This window comes from Haliotis rufescens, unplaced genomic scaffold (assembly GCF_023055435.1).
Source record: "Haliotis rufescens isolate VD_foot unplaced genomic scaffold, xgHalRufe1.0.p SCAF_17, whole genome shotgun sequence".
Lineage (NCBI taxonomy): Eukaryota > Metazoa > Mollusca > Gastropoda > Lepetellida > Haliotidae > Haliotis > Haliotis rufescens.
In genome coordinates this window covers 23,265,768-23,276,424 of record NW_025963857.1, presented here as the reverse complement: position 1 = coordinate 23,276,424, position 10,657 = coordinate 23,265,768, and positions in this window count along the sequence as shown.

The window sequence follows — 10,657 nt, the reverse complement described above, 5'->3', positions numbered from 1 at the left end:
GTTTGTTTGTTTGTAGTTTAAAGCTGCACCCATAAATATTCCAGCTATATGACGGTGGTCTGTAAATAATCAAGTCTGAACCAGACAATCCAGCGATTGACATCATGAGCATCGACCTACGCAATTGGGATACGATGACATGCATCAATCAGGTCACCGTGCTTGGTCACCCTTTCCCGTTAGTCACCTCTTACGACAAGATTGGGTTCCTGAACACCGATGCTTACTCGGATCTTCATGGGTCTATGCAATTGAGTATTGTTGGGAACACGAATGGATATTTCTGGCATATTGCTAAACACAGCGCAAAACCAAGTCACTCACCCGTTGTTGACTTTATGACGTGGTCACTTCAAGTTAAAACCATGGGGTGTCTATCTGAGATCAAAATATATTGGAGTCTGAAGCATGTATCAACATGATTAGAAGTAATCATGATGATTAAGTCATAAGCCGTTAACATGATTGATACAAACCTATATCACAGACATCGGTCATATTATCACCAACTGATCAAGGTTCCATTGGCACTGGGCTAAATGTATTGTCTTCGATTTTCCTCTACGCAGATTCATGCATTTTTACCTCTGAAGAAGGTCCTACCTGGACCAGAACGCAATTCACTTCTACCCGAACAGGGAGCATGATTAGCTTCGACCGAACGCTAGGTGATGTGGGTCAATAATTTTATATCTGTCCTGTCCAACTACGTTTCTACGTTGGGCAATGTCTGTAGAATATATATGAATTCTGTTCGAGACCACCACCGAATACAGTTGTTGTCCACAATGTCGACACTAATGCTTTCTCTTACAGACTTCGGGTCATGCACTAACTCGCTGGGAGACGACACCCACACAAAAGGCCAGCCGCTCTTGATGAGGTAACAACGTGTGGTTCTTCAGATGACCATCTATTCCCGTGTGACGTATGCACACTTACAGGATGGTACAACAGCGTTTGATTTCATTCAATCCTGAAAATTTAGGAAAAGTGTTCGTTCGTCACGAAGGCCCCGGGTTCGATTCCCCTCATGGGTAAAATGAATGAAACGCATTTCTTTGACAGTCCCCCCTCCCCCTGAGGAATTGATGGACTATTTCTCAAAGAGGCGTAAAATCCATTTCACTCACTTATCCCTAAGCAACATGTATGACTGTAGTAAGGTATGACATGAACTTTGACGGCCTCCGTGGTGTGTCCGGAGAGTGGAAGGTCGGTGTTCAATCCCCGTCCGCGCCTTACCAAAAGACAATTAAAGATGATACTTGATGTTACCCTGCCTGGCGCTCGACATTAAGGGGCTAAAACAGGGACTGGTCGGCTGGGAGTTAGTGTATTGTGTGTGTTGGGGATATCAGTGGTAAAGTGCGCCTTGAAGCCGCATTTGTCTGCACCTGTACACACACAGCCACAGCCACAGCCACAGCCACACACACACACACACACACACACACACACACACACACACACACACACACACACACACAGACGCGCGCACTCACACACAGAGGGAACAGTGAATGCTCTTCACTGTATAAGTTCAACAATCTTGAACGCTACTTTAAACCCCATTTCACCACCACCACTTAAACTGTCCATTATTGGTCCCGTGTGGCGAATATCGTGCAGAAAAGGTCCCATGCCATGTACCTCAATCTAGAAGTAAGAGCCGAATGCAATGAAGATATGGTGATAACGGTTTGTGAACCTAGAAGACTCGGTGTCATCGTGCCCCGACGGTGTGGATGGCTCATTCTATCAGTTCGTTACAAGTCTGCTAGGCTCCTTTGATGAGCTGGAATACGTATGCGGCATATACAATTCACTCGACATTCACTATCTCGCTGTTATAATGATTCTATTAAAAAAGTATCTGAAATAAATGAAATATTTCAAAAATGAAATAGATTATTTCCAAAAGTTCTCAAATCCAAAGAACTATTCAATATCCAGGATTTGTTTTTTAGAACGTATTTTGGAAACAGACACTGAATTCCGCTAACTCAGAATTGACAGAATGTGAATAACTCCTTGTATGGCTTGAATCTAATAAATAGACTGTTTCCCTGTCTCACTCCCACTTCCATCGGGATGTAATCTAATGATTCAACTTCTGGGTGGCGTATACAACACTAAACGTGTCAAGTAATGTTCCAACTACAAGGAACAGAAGATCATGGTGACGGACTGGACGCTCAAGCAGACCAGTAATTAAAACAAGTAATTATTTAACGTCATATAGTCTTCCACTGCAACCACTTCTCCAATCCCAGAGGGGTTATCAGAAAGGAATTAGGCAGATGTGGCTGCAACTCTCTGGATTTGACAAGATCTAATGGGTTTAAGGGCGACTGTCTAACTAATGAACGTGGTTAAATACACCTTGAGGCACTGGTTTGTGGGCACTATCTGTGTCGCTTGACTTCACTGATAGAATGGACTTACACAATGTCGGATATGTAAGGAAAAGCGCTGTTTACAAGGGAAAATCGAAATATAGTCTGTTGCCACCGTTCGTAAGGGCAGACGTTGCTTGCAAAAGCTCATCTAGACACTGTTGCAGCTATTGGTAAGGACAGGCGCTGTTGGCAAGACCTAATCTGGATGCAGTCTGATGCACCTGTAGGTAACGAAAGGTTCCGTTTACAAGACTCTGAGCTAATCTGTATACAATCAGCTGTAGGTAAGGACAGGCGCTGTTTACAGCAGCTAATCTAGGTACTAATCTGGATACAGTCTGTTGCAGCTGCAGGTAAGGACGGGCGCTGTTTACAGCAGCTAATCTAGGTACTAATCTGGATACAATCTGTTGCAGCTGCAGGTAAGGACAGGCGTTGTTTACAGCAGTTAATCTAGGTACTAATCTTGATAGTCTGTTGCAGCTGCAGGTAAGGACAGGCGCTGTTTACAGCAGTTAATATAGGTACTAATCTGGATACAGTCTGTTACAGCTGCAGGTAAGGACAGGCGCTGTTTACAGCAGTCAATCTAGGTACTAATCTGGATACAGTCTGTTGCAACTGTAGGTAAGGATAGGCACTGTTTACAGCAGCTAATCTAGGTACTAATCTGGATACAGTCTGTTACAGCTGCAGGTAAGGACAGGCGCTGTTTACAGCAGCTAATCTAGGTACTAATCTGGATACAGTCTGTTGCAACTGTAGGTAAGGACAGTTGCTGTTAACAGTTGCTGTGAGTTGTTCACCAACATATCTCATGCTTCATACACAAAACTGGAAACCACCCAGAGAACGTTTGCCCAACCTGCACAAGGATTCCCTTGTAGATCAGCATGCGAGCCCACCATAACTGCAATTGGTCAATGGTCAATGCACACATATATAGACAAATGTAAACTGTTATTCTTTGGTCGCCTATGCAGACAAAATAATTTCTTTATATCGAAGAAACTTTTCTTATGGCTATTAGGCAACTGTATAGCAGGTTTCAACATCAACAGCAGTTTTATACAAGAGACAGTTTTACTGTTTAGAAAATATAATATAAAAGAAATATTGCTTGCTTATCTTATACATGGCACTTTTATGGACAAACAGAGATGGTGCTCTGTGGTCAAGAAGGTTCTTAATCAATATGAACAGTCATTAAACTCCAGCGTGCCTCACAACAAACCAGGGCTACAAACCTTTTATGAAATTCACACGACAGTGCGTATGCATCATTTGTGGAAAATAGCATACGTTCATCCAACACACAAACTCTACATATCATCCATGATATATCTGGCATACAGTCTGTTGCAACTTTAGGTTAGAATAGGCGATGTTTACAGCAGCTAATCTAGGTACTAATCTTGATACAGTCTGTTGCAACTGTAGGTAAGGACATGCGCTGTTTACAGCAGCTAATCTAGGTACTAATCTTGATACAGTCTGTTGCAACTGTAGGTAAGGACATGCGCTGTTTACAGCAGCTAATCTAGGTACTAATCTGGAAACAGTCTGTTGCAGCTGTAGGTAAAGCCAGTCGCTGTTTACAGCAGTAAATCTAGGTACTAATCTGGATACAATCTGTTGCAACTGTAGGAAAGGACGGGCGCTGTTTACAGCAGCTAATCTAGGTACTAATCTGGATACAGTCTGTTGCAATTTTAGGTTAGAATAGGCGCTGTTTACAGCAGCTAATCTAGGTACTAATCTGGATACAGTCTGTTGCAACTGTAGGTAAGGACATGCGCTGTTTACAGCAGCTAATCTAGGTACTAATCTGGAAACAGTCTGTTGCAACTGTAGGTAAGGACGGGCGTTGTTTCAGCAGCTAATCTAGGTACTAATCTGGATACAGTCTGTTGCAACTGCAGGTAAAACCAGTCGCTGTTTACAGCAGCTAATCTATGTACTAATCTGGCTACAGTCTGTTCCAACTGTAGGTAAAGCCAGTCGCTGTTTACAGCAGCTAATCTAGGTACTTATCTGGATACAGTCTGTTGCAACTGTAGGTAAGGACGGGCGTTGTTTCAGCAGCTAATCTAGGTACTGATCTGGATACAGTCTGTTGCAGCTGTAGGTAAGTATAGGCGCTGTTTACAGCAGCTAATCTAGGTACTAATGTAGATACAGTCTGTTGCAAATGTAGTTAAGGACTAAGGACAGGCGCTGTTTACACGAGCTAATTGTAAATTTAATACAGTTTGGTGCAACTGTACGCTTGGGCAGGCGCAGTTTAGGAGAGCTAATCTGGATAATGACTGTTGCAACGGTGGGTAATGAATGGTGCAGTTTCAAGAGCTAGTCTAGATACAAACTGTTGCAACAAAGGAAGACGTTGTTTACAAGAGTATGTAATTTAGATACAGTCTGTTACAGCTGCAGGTAAGGACAGGCGTTGTTTACACGAGCTAATTGTAATACAGTTTGGTGCAACTGTACGCTTGGGCAGGCGCAGTTTAGGAGAGCTAATCTGGATAATGTCTGTTGCAACGGTGGGTAATGCATGGTGCAGTTTCAAGAGCTTGTCTAGATACAAACTGTTGCAACAAAGGAAGACGTTGTTTGCAAAAGTATGTAATTTAGATACAGTCTGTTGCAACTGTAGGTCAGGACGGGCGCTGTTTACAAGGGCTAACTTTAATACAGTTTGGTGCAACTGTGGGTAAGGACAGGCGTTGTTGACAGGAGCTTATGGTAATACAGTCTGTTGCAACTGTAAGTAAGATTTTTCCTTTTGAAAGCCTGAGACAAAACATTTTACAATATTTCTGAGACGATGTAAAACACAACAACAAGAGACCCAGGACTCCCTAAGAATATCAAATGCATGCATCAGCAGAAACGATACGTTTGCGGGCTCTTGCTGATATTTTTGAGTTCTGCTTGTCTTGTAATGTCGCTAGTATTTTCAAACTGTTAGTACCATTTGCATTTTAATGAAAATTAAGAATACAGTGTGTTAGGGAACCTTTACTACATCATATTTACCCTATACAAATATACTGTTCAGTGTAAACCGCAGTTTGGAAAGACAAGTCCTTATTGTATCATGATGAATTATTAGCACACAGTTGATTAATGAAAACTCGGTCCTTGTAACGGGGAGCGACTAATATAACTCTTATAACAATTATCCGGGCCGGTGGGGTAGCCTTGTGGTCAAAGCGTTCGCTCGTCATGCCGAAAGCCCGGGTTCGATTCCACGCATGGTCACAATGCGTGAAGCCCATTCATGGTGTTCCTGTGAAAATGCTGGAATGTTGTTGAAAGAGGCATAAAGCCACACTCATTCAATCCCCCACTCAATACAAGTATCCTTTATACAATTGGTAGTAATCTATGTATAGATTGTGATGGGAAGTAAGAAGCAATAAATAATGTCAAACGATTTGTAAAAAACAACAAGTAGCAACATTCAACAATCGTAAACGAAGCCAACACAATCCGAAATGTCTTCAGACGGAAATACGGGCTGTGATTTGACAATGATCATTGATAGTCGTTGTGTGAATACGTGTGTACTAAGCAAGTTGAAACCATGCTCGGACAATCAATGTGGACTTCTTAATGTGTGTCAAGCTTGTTAATCCGATCGGCGCTAACCTACCCGCTTATGTCTATACAAAACAGGCCTGTCCTTATAAACTCCAATGCATCAATGAAATTGTCTACATTATGTTACTGGTATGTATTTGTATATCTGTATGTGCTCACACATACTATGTATACATCTTATATATGTTATTACGATACAGATTAAAATAAATAAATGCAGCAAAGAGGGTTTGGGTGATCCTGGCTGGTTAGGCTCATCATCAGCTCAGGGCCCTTGCCCCCTCTACACGCAGCCCAGTCAGCGAATGGGACTTCTCCCAGGAAGCGCTGCCTGGTCAAACCCACCCAGAACTTTCCGGAGAATATGAAGACTCCCCAAAACTGCAGCCTTCTGCAATATCCAGACAGAAGAGCTGTGTTCCCGGAAGCAAACCCAGGTACTCTCCTTTCGTCAGTCAACAGATTGGGAGCTACCAAACCTTAGGCACCGAGAACAATGGAGCGTCGGACACTTTCTTTGTATCACATGTTGTGATTTATGAGAATAAACTTGACTTGAATTGACTTGAGTAGATGTCGTCTGGAGAAGCAGATGAGGATGATGGTTCTCGTTTTTAGCGTAAATGTTTGTCTTGAAACTGTTATCAGACAAGTAAAGCTCCATGCCTTCTGGAGTAGTTAAAGATTATTCCTATCAACTCTTTAGTCTCCCAATGAGCCAAATCGCTGTTGTCTGGAATGAATACTGGCAATCGAAACTATATATAGATTGAGACATGTCTATTTGTGAGTGTGAGTAGATTATGGCGTTGTCCGGTCTAGAATTTAACATACAGTATTATGTCTATTATGAACTATAAGGAAATTCATAACACCCGCGAAGATGCTGATTGATATAGCAGTAAATTCAGCCAGACGATCAGCACTCTGAATATCTACTGGTAATCTGGCTGGTGCGTTTTTTCGAGCGGAAAATTTGAACTTCAATTGTAAACTACAGAATTAATTTCCATTTATCTGTAAAAGTACAACTTGTTAAAACCAGTCGTGCATATGTGGTAATTACAAACAGTTATGAAGTAATTACGTTCTAAATTGCATATCAAAGTACAAACCCGCTTGAATGCGCCGGGAGGTGATCTGGTACCTCATTGATATGGATTTCCAAAACAAACCACCTACTGTGGACCCGATCAAAGCTATCGCGTCTACTAAATCTATGTAATTACTCTACTACATGCCACCATAGATCGCTAATGGCAACTGATTGTAATAAATCCTTCGAAATGTGCCAATTTAGCTTTCTAGTCAACTGTTTTCATAATCATTTGAACTCTTAATTTTTAAAGCAGTTATTAAAAACCCACACACTTATGAATGTCGTAAACCTTGTACCTTGCACAATGCTTGTCTGGCAGTCTGGTTTACGATTGTCGTAAATCGGTAACAGCTGAAAATTTACAAATTTATTGCAATACAATATTGCTCTTATTACAGTGAATCATGAACTCTGATTCCCTTTTAATCCCCTTGTGTTTAAAGTGACAGCTTTATATTCAACAGAAGCACGTGATTGCGCGTGATAATTAAATAACGACGAAAAAAGGATTGTTCTTTATACATGTACAGACCACGAGGTTTACATTATAGAGAAGAATAATTATTCATTGCCATGGAAACAATCGCACAACAACAACGAAATATTTGGAATCATAGCTGCCTTGAACCATTTTATCCATTAAAGTATTTTGATGACCTGGGTGACTTTTAATGTGGCCTCAGACCTTGATTCCGGTGCACGAAGATCAAATATCTCGTAATTTATCTGTCTATCTGTTTCGTAAAGACAATCAGTGACTGATATATGAATAATGTCCACTGGATGGTTTTAGTGAATGAACGAGTGGGTGGGTGGTAGGTTGTTTAAATGAGTGAGTGAGTGAGGGTGTTTGTTTTGTTTGTTTGTTGTTTAACGCCACACTCAGCAATATTCCATCTACATGACGGCGGTCTGTAAATAATCGAGTCTGGACCAGACAATCCAGTGATTGACATCATGAGCATCGACCCACGCAATTGGGATGCAATGATGTGCATCAACCAAGTTAGCTGTCTGACCACCCGATGCCGTTAGTCTCCTCTAACGACAGGGGCGGTCGGGTAGCCTGGTGGTTAAAGCGTTCGCTCGTCACGCTGAAGACCCTGGTTCGATTCCCGACATGGGTACAATGTGTGAAGCCCTTTTCTGGTGTCCCCTGCCGTGATGTTGCTGGAATATTGCTAAAAGCGGCGTAAAACCATACTCACTCACTCACTCACTCCTCTAACGACAAGCATAGGTTGCCGAAAACCTGTTCCAAACCGGATCTTCACGGGCGGTTCGTTCAACTACATGTACGTGCATGGGTTGCTGAAGACCTGTTCTAAACGGATCATCACGGGTGCAGTGAGGTTGGGTTAGTGAGATGTGCTGACACTTTCTCTATAGCAGTTACGTAACGATTGCCGATAGGCCATGTTGTAGTGAACAACGAAGGAATCACAAGCAATATTCATCGGGTACGGGGACAGACAACCAACCACATTCACATATTCCACATTAGCACAATCCAAGAAGACTCTAACGGCCATCAATGTATACGGTGAAAGTATTGAACCCAGGAATTCAAAGGCACCCCAGAGGTCGATCATGCACGAAATTACCCAAAATGATGCCACTGCAGATGCTTTACTGCTTACCATTTTCGCGAAGACCTGGTATCATCACTGATTTTTAGTGATCAATTCACATACTTTTCACCGTTATTTTACCTGTTACGCCCAATTGAATCGGTTCTCTGACATTTTAATATTCATGCGTAGATCTCAAGTCGCAGTGCATGCCCGCAGCGGATTTTTGTACAAATGATTCACTTTGTTAGAATTCGTCATTGGCAGTCACTTCATGGCACTCTATCTGTTTTCAACTCGACAGTCTCACTACCACGCTCCATCACTCAACGTCATACTTAACGTCGTAACTACACGTTTCAAGTCTACAATAATGTAATCCTACAATCTCGGGGGACATATAGTCGTCTAAGGCGCAGCAATTCGCTGTACAGATTGGTGTCCCTGAGGCGTGCCAGAATCCTTTGATCATCGGTCCGCATCACGGTTCGCCCTGGTTATATTTCCGGGTTTGTCATTACCGAGGTTTCCCCTCTTGTCATTACCCGGGTTTCTCCTCTTGTCATTACCTGGGTTTCACGGTTGTCAGGACCTGGGTTCCCCGGCTTGTCTTTACCTGGGTTTCCCGGTTTGTCAGGACCTGGGTTTCCCGGTTTGTCAGGACCTGGGTTTCCCGGTTGTCAGGACCTGGGTTTCCCGGCTTGTCATTACCTGGATTTCCCGGTTTGTCAGGACCTGGGTTTCCCGGTTTGTCAGGACCTGGGTTTCCCGGTTGTCAGGACCTGGGTTTCCCATCTCGCATTACCTGGGTTTCCCGGTTTGTCAGGACCTGGGTTTCCTGGTTTGTCAGGACCTAGGTTTCCCGGTTGTCAGGACCTGGGTTTCCCGGCTTGTCATTACCTGGGTTTCCCGGTTTGTCATTACCTGGGTTTCCCGGTTTGTCAGGACCTGGGTTTCCCGGTTGTCAGGACCTGGGTTTCCCGGCTTGTCATTACCTAAAAAAGGGGGGGCACGGGTGGCCCAGTCGTCCACTGGTGCCGCGATTCGCTGTGCAGAGTTGCGTCCCTTGGTCACGCCAGAAAACTATGATTGTGGGTTCGAATCCCGGTTCGCCCCGATTATGTATCTAGGTTTGTCAGCACTATACCCGTGCTTGCGGGTTTCACGGAAATGGTAAACGTCTGAGACCTGTATAACTTTCCTCCCGCATTAAGCTGACACGCCGTGATATGTTATGCTCTTAAAAGCGGCGTTAAACCCAACTCACTCACTCACTCACTACTCTCAAATACAACTATGATTGTAACTCTATTGTTTCAACTGTAGATGATCGATAAAGAATTGACAGTTTACTGTCCTAGTTTATGCAATACAAATGTTAAGCCCATACATTAATTCTAGGGGCGGTCGGGTAGCCTCGTGGTTAAAGCGTTCGCTCGTCACGCCGAAGACTCGGGTTCGATTCCCGACATGGGTAAAATGTGTGAAGCCCATTTCTGGTGTCGCCCACCGTGATATTGCTGGAATATTGCTAAAAGCGGCGTAAAACCACACTCACTCACTCACATTAATTCTAAGCACGTGCATTACGAACGTTCTGGCCATAACGATCAAATCGCACGTAATGCACGTGCAGCATCAACACACGGGCTAGTTCAAATGCAGCATGCGTCCCTTGGGCACGCCAGAAACCTATGATTGTGGGTTCGAATCCCGGTTCGCCCCGATTATGTTTCTAGGTTTGTCAGCACCATACCCGTGCTCGTGGGTTTCACCGAAGTGGTAAACGTCTGAGACCTGCATCACTTCGGGCTTTCCTCCCACATTAAGCTGACACGCCACGATATAACTGGAATAGTGTTAAAAGCGGCGTTAAACCCAACTCACTCACTCAAATGCAGCACGGGTATCGAAACACGAAGTTAAATATTCTTATGTATTACGAAAGTACTGCATGTACTGCATTTGTCGCAAGCTAA